The 17,068-nt window shown below is 37.4% G+C and overlaps 1 protein-coding gene across 2 annotated transcripts in view; it reads left to right on the top strand.

Annotated features, from left to right (window-relative positions):
• The window catches only part of arhgef3 (Rho guanine nucleotide exchange factor (GEF) 3), a 78,753-nt gene that overhangs the window by 38,001 nt on the left and 23,684 nt on the right, over positions 1 to 17,068 (top strand). The gene's annotated exons all lie outside the window — the stretch shown is intronic.

A 17,068-nucleotide genomic window follows, 5' to 3' on the forward strand; every position in this document is an offset into this window, starting at 1 on the left:
GCTAATTCATGTAAGTGAGAGTTTGCGACTATTTATACTTTTGCGTGATAATGAGAGCTGTCGTTTTAGGAACATTCCAGAACCGAAAACGGCTTAATGAATACATAATTGTTATAGTTGACAAAATGCTGTGGTTGAAGAGGAAGAAAACATGCTGCATTTAGAAAATAATCAACTTCCAGGAAACCGCAGCAACCTGTTGTTCATTATTTTCCTAAAACCGCATGCCTCCAAGCGTTTTATTAAAGACGTAATTTAACATCTACGTGCACGTCGCCAGGTCTCATGGTAACTTAACTCGGAACGATTGATAATAAATAAAATACTTAAATTAAATTAAGATTTCATTTTGTAGCATTGATTTGTAGGGGAAAAAAATAATACAAGTTTAAACTTACATATGAACTCACGGACCTCACCACACACTTTCATCTCATCTGTTGATCATAACTGCTTTACGTGTTCACTTCAGTGTAAATCTCCACACACCGCTGTCTCCAGTCCGTGGGACATAATGAATCTCCAGGAAGGCTGGAGAAAGAAAACTATTAGTCTTACACTCTATATCCTGCACAAAATGACTTCCAGCACTTCAGCTATTAGGCGACATATGTCGAGTCTAATTTTCCAAAAGGTCAGGCAATTTGCAAGCCTACTTCTTTTCCTGTCTATTGTGCCAAGGCTGTTTACTAAATGGCAGATAATTGTAGAGTATTCATAGTGTCATATTATTTTATCTATATGGATGTGAGAGATTTGTGCCCCACAATAGGGTCCAGGGTGTAATTCTCCTCAGAAGTTATTTATTTTAGCTTTCAAGCAGCATATTACTGTAGTTTTTCACCGACAGACCTGTGTGTGTAACCCTATATATAAAGTACCTCAACACATTGATTCCAAGAAATTAAACCAAATACGACGACTGCTTTTATTTATCCTGTATTCATAATTTAGCTCATGCTGAGGATTAGAGTTTTGCTTCGTCCGCTGTTTATTTCACGGCTTTACCAGAGGGCGTCCAAGTGTGTTTACTCATCACACCTAATTATATCTTTATGAGTAATGCGCTAGTTTTGATTAACCTTCCGGGGACAGAGATGTGATATAAAACAGTCACACTGGACCTGTAACCACTTAGTCTAGTTTAATGACTTGCTTAATGTATAATGGTGTTATATACTGATTATGATACATAATAGTGTACATTATTATCACAGTTACACATTCTGTAGTAGAAACATGTTGTGTTTAGGGTTGCACTTGCAAACATGGGCTATTTGTTTATATGGGATTATATGTGCAAGAGTATTTTTGAGTATCGTTGTCTGTCTGTGTATCTGTCTATTAGAATATTTATCTATCTTTCAATCTGTCTTTTTGTCTATTGGTTTATCAAACTGTCTATGATTTATCCATCTCCCTGTCTATCAGTCTGTCAATTAACTATGTTAGTATGTACTTATGTATCTATTTATCTGTTTGTCTGTTTGTCTCTCTGTCTGTCTATCTGTTTCACTTTCTGGCACATTAGTATGATTAGTAAATGACTCTTGTAGTTCATGTTTGTGATTTAAATAGCATAAATTTCTGTCTATCACTCTTCTGTCATTTCTTATTTCTGTCTTTCAATTTGTCTGTCAGATTAGTTTATCTGGCAGTTTGTCTGTCTTTCAGACTATATGTCTGTCTGTCTGTCTATCTATCTATCTGTCTGTCTGTCTGTCTGTCTGTCTGTCTGTCTGTCTATCTATCTATCTATCTGTCTGTCTGTCTGTCTGTTCGTCCGTCTGTCTGCCAGTCCGTTTGTCTATAGGACTGTGAAACTGTTTTATTTGTCCATTTGTCTGATTATCTGTCTGTCTGTCTGTCTGTCTGTTACACTTTCCATCACATTAGTATGATTAGTAAATGGCACTTGCAGTGTCAGCTTCATGTTTGTGATTTAACGGAAGTTTTATTGCTTTGGATGAAAAAAAAGCAGAGCACAAATTTCACAGCAGATTCTTCAGCTTGATAGTGATGAATTGAAATAAGCAGCAATTGGAATAATGACGTCTTGGTCTAATTTCACACTCACGCTTGTGTTTTATTGTCAGTAGTTACATATAGGATGATGCTTTCACAGACATTGAGCAAGGGTTCTTTTTTGTTTTCACTTTTCCAGCCTGCACACACAATAATAGACAGAACATGATGTCAGAAAGACAGGCTTAATAATGAGAAGTTGGAGGCCTTGAGCTCATGGCTGTCTTTAAGAGCGCATTGAGCATGCCCATGCCCCAACACAAATGCTTTTGGAATCTGCTTCAAGGCTTTTTTCCCCCCATCAGCCCGGTTCCCTTTTGTAAGCACTGAAGCTTAAGGTTGGAAGGTTATTTTGGGTAGAAAAGCTTTTGTGATTGCGAGAGAGGGTTCAGTGTCACGATGAGTGCAAGGAAACTCTGGATGTGACTGTCTATTGTTTTCACAATGTTGCTGTCCTCCTTTACTGGTATGGATGACTGGGTTCATAAATTTAGTCTTGAAACTCCAGTAACAACACGGTCATGATTCATCAGTGAACCTTTTTGTCTGTCTTTCTTTTTCTTTAGAAATAAAACGCCCCGATGACCCAAATTGATTGTAATGTTGTGGGTTTAGTTTTGTGCCAGAAGTCTTAATAAGATGATGACATATCACAAATAAAATGACAAGACCCTCAAGCAAAATATATAAACAGAGAATGTAACTTTTATCTTTTTTTTAATTCATTAATTTATTTATACAACATCAAATTCTGAATTTTTTCCATGAAAAACTACACAGAATGAAGCTAGACATTTTATTTAATTGAACAACAGTTAGTTAACATGCTAGTTTTTGCAGTGCTTGGTTCAGATCCTTGGTCCACATTCTGGGGCTCATTGATTTGTTAAAGGTTAAAGGTCTTGTTGTGCCAAATTCCTGCTGACCAACAGTGTATGACTTATTCAATATTTCTCCATACTGTGAAAAACATTCAAAGAAGGCAAATGCACTTAAAAAGCAAACAACACATGGCAAATAAAGACACACCCCTTTTTTTGAAAAAAAGATCAATTGAATTGAATCAATTGAATTGAATCAATTGAATTGAATTGAATCAATTCCAGTTGTTGCAGCTAGGGCTTGAAATAAGCCGTCGCTTAGTTTGTACAAGTTTCGCCAATCACTAGCCAACACACCATCACTTCAGCGTAACTGTACACGTATATCCTAAAAATGATAAATTCAGCAATTAATGTATCTAGTTATTTATAAGAGTAAATATTTTTATTCACAGCTTTAGCCGTGTTCAGTATCTATCCACAGGTGCCTTTGTTTTCCCTCGAATTGAAAACTCTTAAATATTTCCACTGTGGTTTTTTGCTTGATTTGACAGCCACTCAAAACATATCCGCTACTTCAAACATTAGTCAGGGAGATGTACTTCAATCTCAGCTCCTGTAACACACTCCGGAGCAGCAACACTAAATTCTACTCAACAAATTTTCTGGTAAATTAACAGTTTACCCCAGTGTTTATTTTTAACCAAATTTGGTGTGTAAGTTTTCCTTTAAACCCTGTTTTTGAACGGATTTTTAAAATCCGTTCAAAAATCAATATTCTGGTGGTGGATGTTATCAATTTCTTTAAAATTTTTTTAACTCTACAGAGCTTCCTTAGTCTTGTACATAGTGTACATTTCATGCTACTGAACACTATCATGCTATTAAACCTATTCCTATTAGTCGGGATGAGTACACGAGTAGAGTGTATGGGTACATGTTGGTACTCATTGATCAAATCTGATGAGTAACCAGTGAGGTATTAAGAATCCAGGTTGTCAGGGAACGTTTTATTTAGATGTGTTTATGTTGGAGCAGAGTTGTGTCAGTGAGTAATCATTGTGGTCATTTAAAAAAAGAAATAAAAAAAATTCTACTCCCTGGTGAAAGTGTGTGTTCATGTCTCAGGGCTCGCAGAAGTGAAGTCTTCTCAGATGCAACAGTCTTTCTGCGCTCTTTCTTTACAATTGAGATACCATTTGAGTGCAACATTAATGCCACCTTGCACACATTTTAATGATCTCTATTAAAGATCCCGTTTAAGCATAATACATGGTTTCTTCAGATTTATAAGAAAATGCTGTAGTGACTCGTCATGATGTTTTGACACAAAAAACACTTGATAAATTAAAAAAGATCGCTTTTAAAAGGAATCACGATATACTTCCAAATCATATGTGAGTTCTTGTCATAGCGTATCATGTCGCATGGCATGAGATTTTACTTTTGAAGCATTTTTATGAGAAGACGAGCACCGGATCTATTCTTCGAGACTAGGATGATTATTGACATTGATGCATCCCTTCTTATTAGTATCACAAATTTTCACTGACTAAACCTTAAGCCACAGTGCACATTAAATGAGCATCATCTGCTCCAAGGTACAAACACCAGACTGTGGTACTCTATGATCTCACCCTATTTCCAAGGCAGTATAAGTACCTGTGTGTCAGACCTCTTTAGCTTCATTAGCCCAAGGCTGAGCGGAGGTGAGTTCTGAGTCAGGGGGAGGAAGGAGTGCAGCCACGTGCGTACCAAAGTATGTGTTCAGCCAGATTATCGCCTTACAATGTCGAGCACAATGTAGAGCCTTTACAATTTTGTTGAAGCCAGTTTACTGCTGACCAAACCATGTGGGAAAGTGTGTCAGCGCTGTTGTTTCTCACATGGCCACTTGCACTTTAACCGATGAGGCAGAACAAGATATTGATCACCATCGTTGGCCTTTTACCAATGTATGCCAAGCAGCTGTTATCGATGTATTCATCACAACAGACTGGCTTGTTTATTCAATTACAACAGATGAGACAGATGCTTTCTGAAAACATGCCTAAGACAACATTTGCACACAAAAGAGAAATAAGATGCTTTGTTTCGAAGCAATTTATATTTTTTCCTTGTTTACTTCAGTACTATTAATCATAGCTACTGTTATTACACAGATGAATGTACTGGTATCAGAATTATCAGAAAATGTGGATCTTGGAGATCAATATGCAGGACAGCTGTCGGACCGTACCGCTGCTCGGCCTGCATGAAAGTCAAAGGGTCATTAAACAGGATCCCACCTGCTTCACTGCCGAGCTTCATCTTCCACACTCAGTTTGACCACAAAGCATAAGAAAAAAAGGAAAAAACCCTGCTCCCTTTGTTGATTTTTTTTTTTCTCCACTAAATATTCTCAGGTGTCTTTTAACCACATCTGGAGGTCTCGTGTGAACTGAAAACTGAAAGGAAAACACACGCAGTCTTACCGCGTAGGAGATGTGTAATCTACGTATCTGTAGATACGATCCTAATCAGGAATCGGCTGTTTTCCCAGGTGAAAAAGTTTAGTTCTTGGACATGGGATTAGACACTAATTAGTTGTTATGATATCATAATTTCGTACTCAATGTACTTAAACTATGGTTGGGGCTATTTATCTAAATTAGGTAGTCCTGCCAAATCATTTACCTCCATGTGGTCTAAATATGGTTATTTTCTATTCAGATTGTCACCTGTAATTAATCTCTGAATCTTGGCAATATGTTGAAAAAACTTTTTTTTTTAAATGTGGAACACTGCACCTGTTTCTCTGGTTATTTTTGTTTGAATCTATTTTTTTATTATTATTATTTATATATATATATTTTTAAAGCAGTCGTTTCATGTTGTTCTTCTTTGTCGTCCTCTGGGGCTTAACCAGGTTTTAACCTTAACCAATAGCCTTCACTTCTGATTAAATTCACATCAGATTGTAGGAGGCCTGTTTTTTTTTAGTATCTTACGTGATCCTTGTGTTCTTCCTGCGGAGCTCAGTCATCGCCAGATAGAGCTGTGCCAGATTAATGGCTACTCTAAACGGCTGTAATTGTACATCCACAGTGCTTTAACGGAAATAACACGTCAGAATGGCATGCGTATTTAAACTCTAAAAGCAGCCAGGACAAACTAGGTGAGAAATAACTTTGACTAAAATAGGATTTTGTTTATCCCCAGCGATTAGGACTATTTATGCACAATTAAGACTATTTATAATGTGCAATGGGATGCTGGCCTCTAAAACGCTCCTGACAGAGTGTAGTTAACATTAACGTGAAGTGAAAATGGAGACCAACCACAGTTAAAGAGTCAGTGTTCGCTTCAGGAGAATTTCTTCACAATGAATACTTAACAAATTACGTTAATATCATTAAAATTATTATTATTATTATAGCTGCTCCATGCCTCATCATATGTTATCCAACTTTACATCAACTTAAACTTCCATCACTATTACTCACTGTAATTTTCCAGCTGCTCTATAGGTTTATACATATTTATATAAATATACATACACTGATAAGTCATAATATTAAAACTACCTGCCTAATATTATGTAGGTTCTTCTCGTGCCACCAAAACAGCTCTGATATGTCAAAGCATTGACTCCACAAGACCTCAGGCACCAAGACATTAACAGCAGATCCTTTAAGTCTGGTAGGTTATGAGGTGCCTCAATGGTCAGACTTGTTTGTCCAGCACATCCCACAGATACTCAATCAGAAGAAAGAAGAAGAAGAAGAAGAAGAAGAAGAAGAAGAAGAAGAAGAAACCTTTATTTTGGTCACATATACATTACAGAACAGTGAAATTCTTTCTTCATTTATCCAAACTGGTGGGGGTCAGAGCACAGGATCAGCCAATGATAAAGCACCCCTGCAGCAGTGAAGGTTAAGGGCCTTGCTCAAGGGCCCAACAGTTGCAGCTTGGCAGTGCTGGGCCTTGAACCCCAATCGTCCGATCAACAACAATGATAAGATTGAGATCTGGGGATTTTGGAGGCAAAGTCAACACCTTTGAACTCTTTGTCATGTTTCTCAAACTATTCCTGAACTATTATTGCAGTGTAGTAGGGCAGATTATCCTGCTGAAAAAGGCTACTGCCAGAGGAATGTGCATCCAGTATTGTTTTGCCCTGGGATTAGACTGAAAAGCAAAGTAAGTGAGTTGCCTTTTATTTTCCATGTATGTATGCAACTGTGTGCAATATCGAAAATATGCAAATTAGGTACGACGTGTGAAAAGTTCTTATGGTCCGACATTTGTTTGATTCCCCACTCACGCCTTTAATTCCTACCTACAAATCGTTTTAATTTATCATGTTACACCTGAAGTCTCATTAAATGTGTATAGAGACATTAGGAAGACAATGGCGAGAGTTTGTAGCCTGTAGTTTGCTCTGCTGGACAAAACACACAGTGATGTGACAACCGTAGCAGTTGCAATACACCCACAGGGGACAGAAAAGCTATTTGTGTTTCCTTAAAAAAAAGACAGTTTGTGCCTTTTGCATTAATTACGAATGTGTTGATTCTATTGAATCAGTTTTCTACAGAGGTTTCACTACACAAGCTCCTAAAACACTATAGTGCTATGCATAATTTATTGATGTAGACAGGAACCTCATTTCATTATTGAGTGATTTGTACTAAAAAGCAAATACATCTGATTTAAATGAACCAGTCTCTTTAAATCTGCACCATATGTGCGATTGATTGCTTGTTTAAGTGAATAGAGCTTCAGCGGTGCTTGTGTGTCACACACCGCCTCTACTTTTCCACTCGCAGTTTAAGTGGCATTGACATGCGATATGTGCAATTATTTACCATCTTAACCCTCGTATTCATTTAACTCATAGCGAATGCGGTACGTTTTGGATATAGTTGACTTTGATAACCTCTAATTAGAGTACATTTCTGTTGACGATTCTCGTCGACAACCGTTTCATGACGAAAAAATGAAAGCAAAGATAATTTTACCTTGTGCTTCAAATCTCTGACAAAATGAAATGACATTTTCCTCAACAATTAAAAGCTTGATGGAAATGTCAGAAATGATTTACTGGACCGAGAGGAAAATTTTCCTCGTCACATGCAAACATTTCTGTAAAAATAATTAGAGTGATTACAGAAAGCGATCATTAGTACAGATTTAATTTTTTGGGAAATAATCCTAACAACTGTGACTAATATAAAAAGCCTTTGGTAATTTTATATTGAACTTATTTTTATCTGACTAAATCTTCCTGCTTCCATGATGCTAGATAGTGACATAACTAATGGCACCCAGTCTGTACCTTAGATGCACATTATTCAAGGATTCAGACTCTTGTTGCTGATATCAAGACGTTTGTTCTTAAACCTATTCATGGTTAAAATACTCAGATATTTAATTTTCCTGTAGTTGCTTGCTTATGAAGATGATATGAAGAAGAAACCTTAAGAGGAACCAGAGTCAGAAGGGAACCTCTTCCTCATTTGGGTGACACTGGACAGGAAATGATGTAAATGTAAATAATGTCCTTTCTACAACAGTTTATAATATTGCAAACGAGAGCTCCTGAGGAACTAATGGGTCATCGCAAACTCTGAGTTCAGCACAGACCTGATTGCTGATAAAGATGAAATTTTTAAAGTAGAGATTTTAAGCTGTTTTTTGACAAAGTCCATTGTTAAGGAGCTTTTTAAATGAATTTATATGAATAAAAGGTTAAATGAGAAAATATAATATTCACAGTATTCGTGTGAAGAGCAGAACTTGCGCGAAATCTAAATTAGTTTTCGAAATAAACACAGCCTGAAAAAAAACAACAACAAAAAAACAAATAGCAATTATGAAATGTGTTCTCAGGATGTTGTCCTCTGGGAAACATCTTCTTATTGTGTACACTTTGCTGGCACAATATGTTCAGCTCCAGCAAATGATCTTGGGCATTGTGAAACACCTCAAAAACAACTTCTCTTGATTTACTGCCAGACAGAAAAGGGACCTGTGATCTCTCTGACGGCTGTTGGCTGCTTGTTACGAGCTCTATGTTGGGGACAGGTGGGCCAAAGGTGGTCTTCCTGTAAAGAGAAAAAATTTTGTGCTGACCTGCCATGGAGGAAGCCTGAAATTAGCTGGCATTATGTAAAAAAAAAAAAAAAAGAAAAGAAAGAAAGAACCCCAGTGTGGGCTCCATCATTCTGGGAGAATAACACAAACACTGCCGAAAGCAAGAAGGATTGGCACGTGATTAGGCATGTGAGGGGAGGCGGGTGATCGATGAACACTAAAGCCACAATGCTAACACTGTTTAAATTTGTACAATGTCATGTCAGGTAAGGATATGAGAGAGTGTTGAGAGAGTTCCTGTCATGTTTAGCTCACATCTTCACTGACTGTGTGCAATTCAGAGTTCATGGTGAATATTTCACCGTTTAACCTTCCATTCCAAACACATCTACTCCACAGAGGTTCAGCGATTTTACAGCTCAGTCTATGAGTTCTCTTGTGTTTTTTTTAATCGTTTTTGCAAAACCGCTATTTTTTCATGATATCTTAACCTTTAATTAATCACTTAATTAAGCATCTCAAATCAGAACAATGTATTACTGTCCATATCATCGTGTATACAAAATAATATACAATTGGAAACAAAAAAGATCTAATTCCTTAAATGGTCATCTTTCTTTAAAAAGATTTGATGATTCTTCTATAAAAACTCTCATGCTGTCAGTATTTATCATGTTGTGGTTATCGATTGAGTAAAATGATGTAGGGGACTAGAAAGCATGTGTGTTTAATACCACAAGTAGCAGTAGAAGTAGGGATTTAAGATGTATATACAACAGTAGCGGTCACACAGCCAAAGGTTGTTCAGTTCAGCCGTTTTTCTGGCCGCTGCTTTATCATGAGTCCTGTTTAGGTGGTTGTCAAAAGTGGTGAGAACCATGTAAATGATAGAATCAATGGATTTCCCCACATGTGGATGAATAGAAAAAGTCAGTGGCAAGGTATTGTCCAATTAGACACCATAACTGACCTTGCCACTGCAACAACCCTAAACAGATTCCTCCTTGAACGTAGGTGTTTCAGTGTTGTACGTAGGTCTGAGTGTGTCGTGTTAGGACGTGTATTACAAGAGACGAAACTCAGAGTCTGACCTTATAGGCTAAATCAAATTCATCCACTTGGGCAACCCAGGGACTATGAATAATAAGAGGTGGCTATTGGTGGATGTAACAAATGTCCGTGTTATTTGTATCCCATTGGATCCATAAACTAACAAGGTGGTGAAAGAGTGGAGATCGGTGTACACTGTACCTGCTTCAGCATTAAAGGTATAGAGTTCTAGCTTTGTAGCTCACACTGAACTCATGTGGTTAGACGTACTACATTCAGACGTGTCCCCCGGTCACGTTCAGGTCAAGCTTAAGCAGTGTAAACTTGAATCAGTTGAGTGCGGAGTGGAAACGGGGATGTTTGGGATCTTCAGCTTGCAGCGTTTCTTGCAGTGCCGAGGCTGCATTCCTGGAGCTAGCGTGCGAGAGTGATAGGGTTTCACCATGTTACTCATCACACACCCTGGGGGAAGCAGACGGCAATATAAACACCAGGGGCCCTGTCAGAATGTGTGCATGTGTCAGGGGTGAGTGTTTTTTTTTTTTTTTCTTGAGCTTTCTACCGCTCTATATCCAGAAAGTACTGACTAACGCGTGTGACGGTCACTGACATCAGTGCCTTACGTGTTTGCTATGCAGCCGCTTTAATCTGTGTTGTTGTATGTTCCTCCAGACGACTTTATGCATACACTCAGCTTTAGTATCAGCCAGGAAAGTGCAGACGTTGCCATCATGAGACAGAGAGCAGACTGATAAATCATGCTCTAATATAATCCCTACTATTTATTACGTATTGAGTCACTGTTTTAGGGCATGGTGCGGTTTGTAAATTTTTAGTGCTTCCCCTTAATGATAAAGCACCAAGCAATATATCTGAAGATCTTTTCAAAGCTTAGTAATTTGAAATAATTAGCCACAGTCTTTAACAAATGTTTTATTTATTTTGCATATTGAGCTCATATGATGGAATGTAAGGAATAAAACCTGTTGTGCTGTTAAAGGAAAATAATCAACAACAAATTCAAAAGCATTTACGTAAACTAACCTGTACAGAGCAGCTCAGGCTCAGATTCCATGTAGAGACTTTTATCTCCTCCCTTCCCGAGGCTGTCGGGATTTTTTATACTACGTCAAGCCCAGCTACTGCAGATAAGAAATCCAACACTCTCGTATAAACAGCGTCGTTTAAATTCACTCTACCTTCCATGGTGTCAGAGGATTTCTGGAATTGATGTCCGGCTAAAAGCATGATAATGTATGTGTGCCTACAGAAACAGGCCTCTTAGCACCAAACACTACATATCTTCGACAGTCAAGCGTACGTCCAATAAAACAACTCGCATGAAAGTCGACGTAGTAGAGGTGAGAGATAAGAGATAAGGGCGAGCGACGTGACACGGCTCAGTCCAGCTGACCCAGATTTTAAGCTTATTCTGACATTTTACGCTGGTCTTTGAAAGGAACCTCAAAAACATTATTAAGAAATATCGATCCCAAGCTATATCTTTATGAGCAGCTCGACAACAACAAACCCTCCTTCTTCTGTTTCTCTGCATGTCTCACTTTCTCTCTATCTGTCCTTGGGCATTATTTCTTCGCTATTATGATTTATCGATGTAATAAAGAGTAATAAAGTAATATTAAGGCCTGTAGGTCACTGTTGGGATCTTACAGCATTTATCTGTTTATGTTTATCTTTTTGTACGTTTTAATGAAATGAAGTGGCGTGAGAGTCGTGATTTGAGCCGGAAGTATTTACGTATGTTACAGGCAGTAGTGCTCATGATACACAACCTTCCCATTAAATCTAAACAAACCTGATGCTAGCTTAGGAAACTAGCTGCATCCAAAGAAGAGTTTAACAAGAGTCTTTCTTTCAACTGTTGAGGATTTTTAGTCGTCTACTTCACCGATGCCTGTCTACTTCAATGAGGATGATACCTTAGATGACCAGATGGTGCATGATTTTGGAGCCATACATGTTCGACATACACCGAGATGGTGTCAGAGAGCCTCAGGATGGTCATCGTGAGACATCAGAACAATCTGAGTGGTGGTTAAAATAATATTGCTTACTCTTTCTGATGGAGATGTCTCAGCCCTGTATAAAGGATTCTCTCTGATATCGCATCTACATTTCAGCCCGAAGTTATTAAAACACTCCTGTGAATAAAGTCTTCCTTCTTCCAAATGAATGATCTTCAACCATTTATTCTGTAACTAGCTGCTAGCAAGCTAAAAGTAGCTCTTACATATCTGAGCAGTCACTTTACAATTTCCATGCTGGAAGAGAAAATTTAAACCAGTACACCAGTAATCAGTCAGGACAGGTTTTCAGACCTGGTGCACATCACAGATTTGAAGCCTACAAGCTTCATTTTGTTTTTATTCTACATCAAAGCTGTCAGCCTTTTAGAGAAAATGTAGTGCTGACGTCATCGGGCCGTGTTTTGGCCCCGGCTAGCTTCAACAGGTTATAAGAGGTTCACTACTTCTTTTTAAGATCAAACAAAACAAAGGTCAAGTGACCCACTTTTCTCTCTTACCCCTTTTCCACTGGCACAGTTGGAGTCCTATTACTTGAGCTACTGCTGGTTTTTTATTATACTAGAACCAGCACCTCCATTTCCTCTAGTTGAAGAGTCAAATCTTTTTGCACAACAGTGTTAGATTTTACAAGATGCACGCATGAATACGTGTTTAATCTTCTGGAATGAAGACCTTCAAGCATCTACACACAACTCTTAGAGCTTTTAATGTTTTTAAATGCTTACTTCTTCCTAAGACCTTCTTATTCCTAAATATCATTTTGTCCAATAAATGTTTTTCAAACTTCCACAACATATTATTTTAGTGGTGGTTTTGTTGTCATGGCAAATAAATAGCTAATATTACCATTTCTTAGTTACATATTTAGTGCAGCAGTATCTAATAGGAGTTGAAGCAATGGGATTTTTACAGTTGGACAAGACTACTTACTGTATGATTTTCCTAATTTATAAAATACTGATAATAATGTTTATGTACAAGCAAAGAGAAAAAATATATAGAAAATATTTGATGTTTTTGTTGGGGTTTTTTTACGTATTTTCTCCCCTTTGCTTGTACAGTTCATTCTATTTTTATTGTACCTAATTTCATTCTATAATCATATAAATGATTAAACAGTCAGGTGATGTGTTTCACCTTGCCAGGTGAAGTAGGTAAATTATTAATGATCTGATGCGACCAAGTGTGATATCATTGTTAGCATCCTTTATTATCCATCACAGCAAACTTTTTTATTCCCTTTTTTAATTTTCCAATACTTTTCCAATAATTTTTTTAATAAAATGAAATGAAATGGAATTTTTAATGTTATTAAAGAAAATCCTAATGTCATGATAATGCTATGATTTTTTATTTATTTTTTTTAAAAATCTATATCCAATTATTATATTTATCATGGAAAAGTAGTGATTAGTTATCGCATACGTTATAGCGGCTATAAAAATGGCACGGGAATAAAAAAGTCCTTCATTAGAGAAACCTTCATTATGTCAACTGAGAGATGATAATCCCTGTTACATACAAATATCGTTACATGCTATAATTAATCTTTGAAATGAAGTGCTACTGTCGCTACTATCAAACAGTGTTGTAGTCTAAATAGTTACAGACTACAGCATTTGCGTGAGAGTTCTACAAACAATTATGAGCAGAATAAGGTGCGTTATTGGAGGAAAAAACACAAAACCTGGGTTGGGAAACTCTGGTAGTTATAAGGAACATGTGCAGATTAGAGGGTTTCAGATTATAAACTGATATTGTTAATCAGTTCATCATAATATCCATGATGCCCTGATACGTTATCTTTGTGCAACCTATTGTCTTCAGCTGATCTGAACAGCTGGTTGTAATTACGTCCCTTTGAACATCAGGAACTTTTTTTTTAATCCGTACGATGATAAAGAGGTTATGAGAACTCGGAATGAGCAAACTTCAAAGGTTAGAGAGATGTAATGGACTCTATCAGGAGACCTCATAAAACATCATGATCATCGAATTCACCTCAACAGACGTTCACGAAAAGGTCTCGATTTTGGATCGAGTGTGTAATCTAATCTGTGTTGACTGTCTGAGGAGGTTAACACTGTAGACAGATTAACACACGCTCGCCGATGATTTGCCTGTGACTCTGAGCGTAATGCCCAAGGGTCTTTGACTTATTCATATGTCCACATCAAAGTGAGGAAATTTAATTCTTTTGATGTCTAACTTGGAATCTGTTGGACACGGTATGTGATAAGCTTTTGAATCATATGGACCTTGTATGTTGAGTAGACAGATTGAGTGGGGCAGTTATGTAAATAAAGGAAGTTAACAGGGCCTGGATGAGACATGAAGACCTTATGGGAACCACTTGAGAGCCGCTGGATACTGCTTTTCAACTTTTATTACTCTATTTTAAACAACAGAGTTACCTCATGTCAATGTCCTCGTCTTTGGTGTGGTTGAGGTCACGTCCTGATGGTCATTCATTAGCTTCTAAACTGTAGACCTTGTTTAAACCAGTGTTCACTGATACATCACTACTCCATGAATCCTTGCTATGATGCTATGATGTAAAGGACACTTGACAATGTCTCTGTGGCTTTGGGAAAATGAGTTCTTATGATTATTTAAAGTATAAAGATTAAACAATGAACTCGTGGGGAAACCAAAATGCTACTGTAAACACACATGTACAAGCTCCTGTGATGCAGTTGTATTATTGTGTGTCACTTTCCTCAACATCTTTACAAAGAAGCTTATAAAGCGTATACTGTGCAGGTAAACATTAACTTAGTTACATGCAATAAAACACAATTCTGATTTTCTTAATGTATTTCATGAAAAACAATGTTTCCCAATTTTATATATCCAACACCTTAACCACTAGGCTAGCACATCCCACATGGCGAACCTAGACTAGAAATCAAACACTAATAGACCACCCAAGCTTTAAGGCAACTATTATTAGAAAGCAATCCAAGCAGCATTCCAACCTTACTGTATTGTTTATATTGTTAGCGCTGTAAGTCAAACACAACTCTTCCTTGAGTATGTGTCTCCCACTAAGGTTCCATGATAAACCTTCCATCAAGTGACAAATTAAAGGGAAAAAAAAAAAGCATGAAGCATCTTGTCATCGATTCTGTAGGGAACAAGTGGACTCAAACCGTATCAGGAAAAAATAAATAAATACCCCCAGAGTACAGAAACACTGTTTTTTTTTACCCTTTAATTTGTCACCTGCACTTTTTGTATCTAACTCAGGAGACTTCTACAAGAAGTAATATTCATTACAGCTTCCTTGTTTGGTATGGAACCATTTATCTTGCCACGTTCTACATATTAAGAACTACAGAGCTCGGAATCAGTGTTCATTTAATGGACCTTGTTTGAATTTACTTAAAAGTTTCAATTACATTCCAATAGGATTTCCATTACAGATATTCTGGTGACTAGAAACAATACCAAAAGCCAATATGAGCCTTCATTAATTAGAAGAGAAAAGAGATCCATTAGGATCAGAAACCATTAAGAATAAAGTATTATATTAAACATTAATGATTCAAGGACTATGTCACGTTGGCAGTGGTGTGCTGTAGATTTTACAGACCTAAATGCAGGGATAAAGACGAACCATAACAACAAACATAATAGACTAGAACCTTCTATATGACAGTTCTTTGATTTTAAGCACAAAGTAGCTACTATTTATATACTGTATATAAATAGATAGAACAGGGGGGCGTAGATTATTTATTATCGCCACATATACATTACAGCACAGTGGAATTCTTTTCTTCACATACCCCAACGGAGGCGGTTGGGGTCAGAGTGCAGGGTCAGCTATGATACAGCACCCCTGGAGCAGGGAGGGTTGAGGGCCTTGCTCAAGGGCCCAGCAGTGGCAGCTTGGCTGTGCTGGGCCTTGAACCCCGATCCTCCAATCAACAACCCAGAGCTTTAACCAGTTGAGCCACCACTGCCCAGTGATATAAATAACATTAACCAATTTTTTCCCCCAAACAAATTCGACCTTAATCTAGTTTCAGTAATGAATTTGCTGAAGCATGTAATAATAAATGGTTGAGATTTTCGTGCCTTTGTTTGTGTATTTAGCTCACATATGGAGCACATCCCCACATTACTCCTCCATCTAGAAAGCCTGACTGTAATGTGATCACACAGAGTTTAAATGTGGCTTCCTTGCATGCTGTGCCTCTAATTAATGTCCTTAAGGAACTGGCTTTTTCCTCTTTTGTGCTCCTCTACATGAATCTTTTTCTGTCTCCAACACGTCCATTCTCGCTCCTAACCACTGAAGCATTTCGATTTGAGCGGATCACAAAGCAGGCAAGTCCACTGTCAGGTTGGTGAAGTGGGAAACTCATCCTACATCAGATTTACACAAGATTTATAACTTGCACCGAGTCACATCACTGCCCAGATGATTATAGTTCCTTAATGTGGACACACACCATTTCTACATCTACCAAATAGCCAAAAGTTTTCCATTGGAGATCTGATGCATGTGATGCATTTATAATAAACTTTTTTGCAACTCAATTAAATAACTTTCAATAGTTACAGAAACTTTAATTCTCCTTAGTTTTAGCACCTAAACCTCACACATTGTTGGATATGAAGCACTTCCAGTGTGCCATTCTTAGACTTGTTTTTTTTTTTTTTTTTTTCATAAAACCCATCTTACCCCCTTGTTTTATGCACTTACTGTACTTTTCATTTTATTTGTATGTTTTTATCAACTGCAAGACCAGACAAACCACAAGGTTTTACTTTCAGGAGGAGAGGAATGTAATAAATTAAATCAGCAACCACTTCCATTACAACACTGCTATTAAAACCAGGACAACTTCCACACGAGGAAGATCAAGGTTAGCAATACTCGACTCACAGAAATCACTGCTGCCCTCGGCCTTCGAGAAGAGTTAAGCTTTGCATTCATGACCCTGTAGCTTTGTTTAATATTGTGTTTTTCAAAGGCAGGATCCAAAAATAAATGTTTTATCATGTTGTGAAGATTATATTAAGGCATTGGGGATT

The sequence above is a fragment of the Tachysurus vachellii genome, chromosome 22, assembly GCF_030014155.1.
Source record: "Tachysurus vachellii isolate PV-2020 chromosome 22, HZAU_Pvac_v1, whole genome shotgun sequence".
Lineage (NCBI taxonomy): Eukaryota > Metazoa > Chordata > Actinopteri > Siluriformes > Bagridae > Tachysurus > Tachysurus vachellii.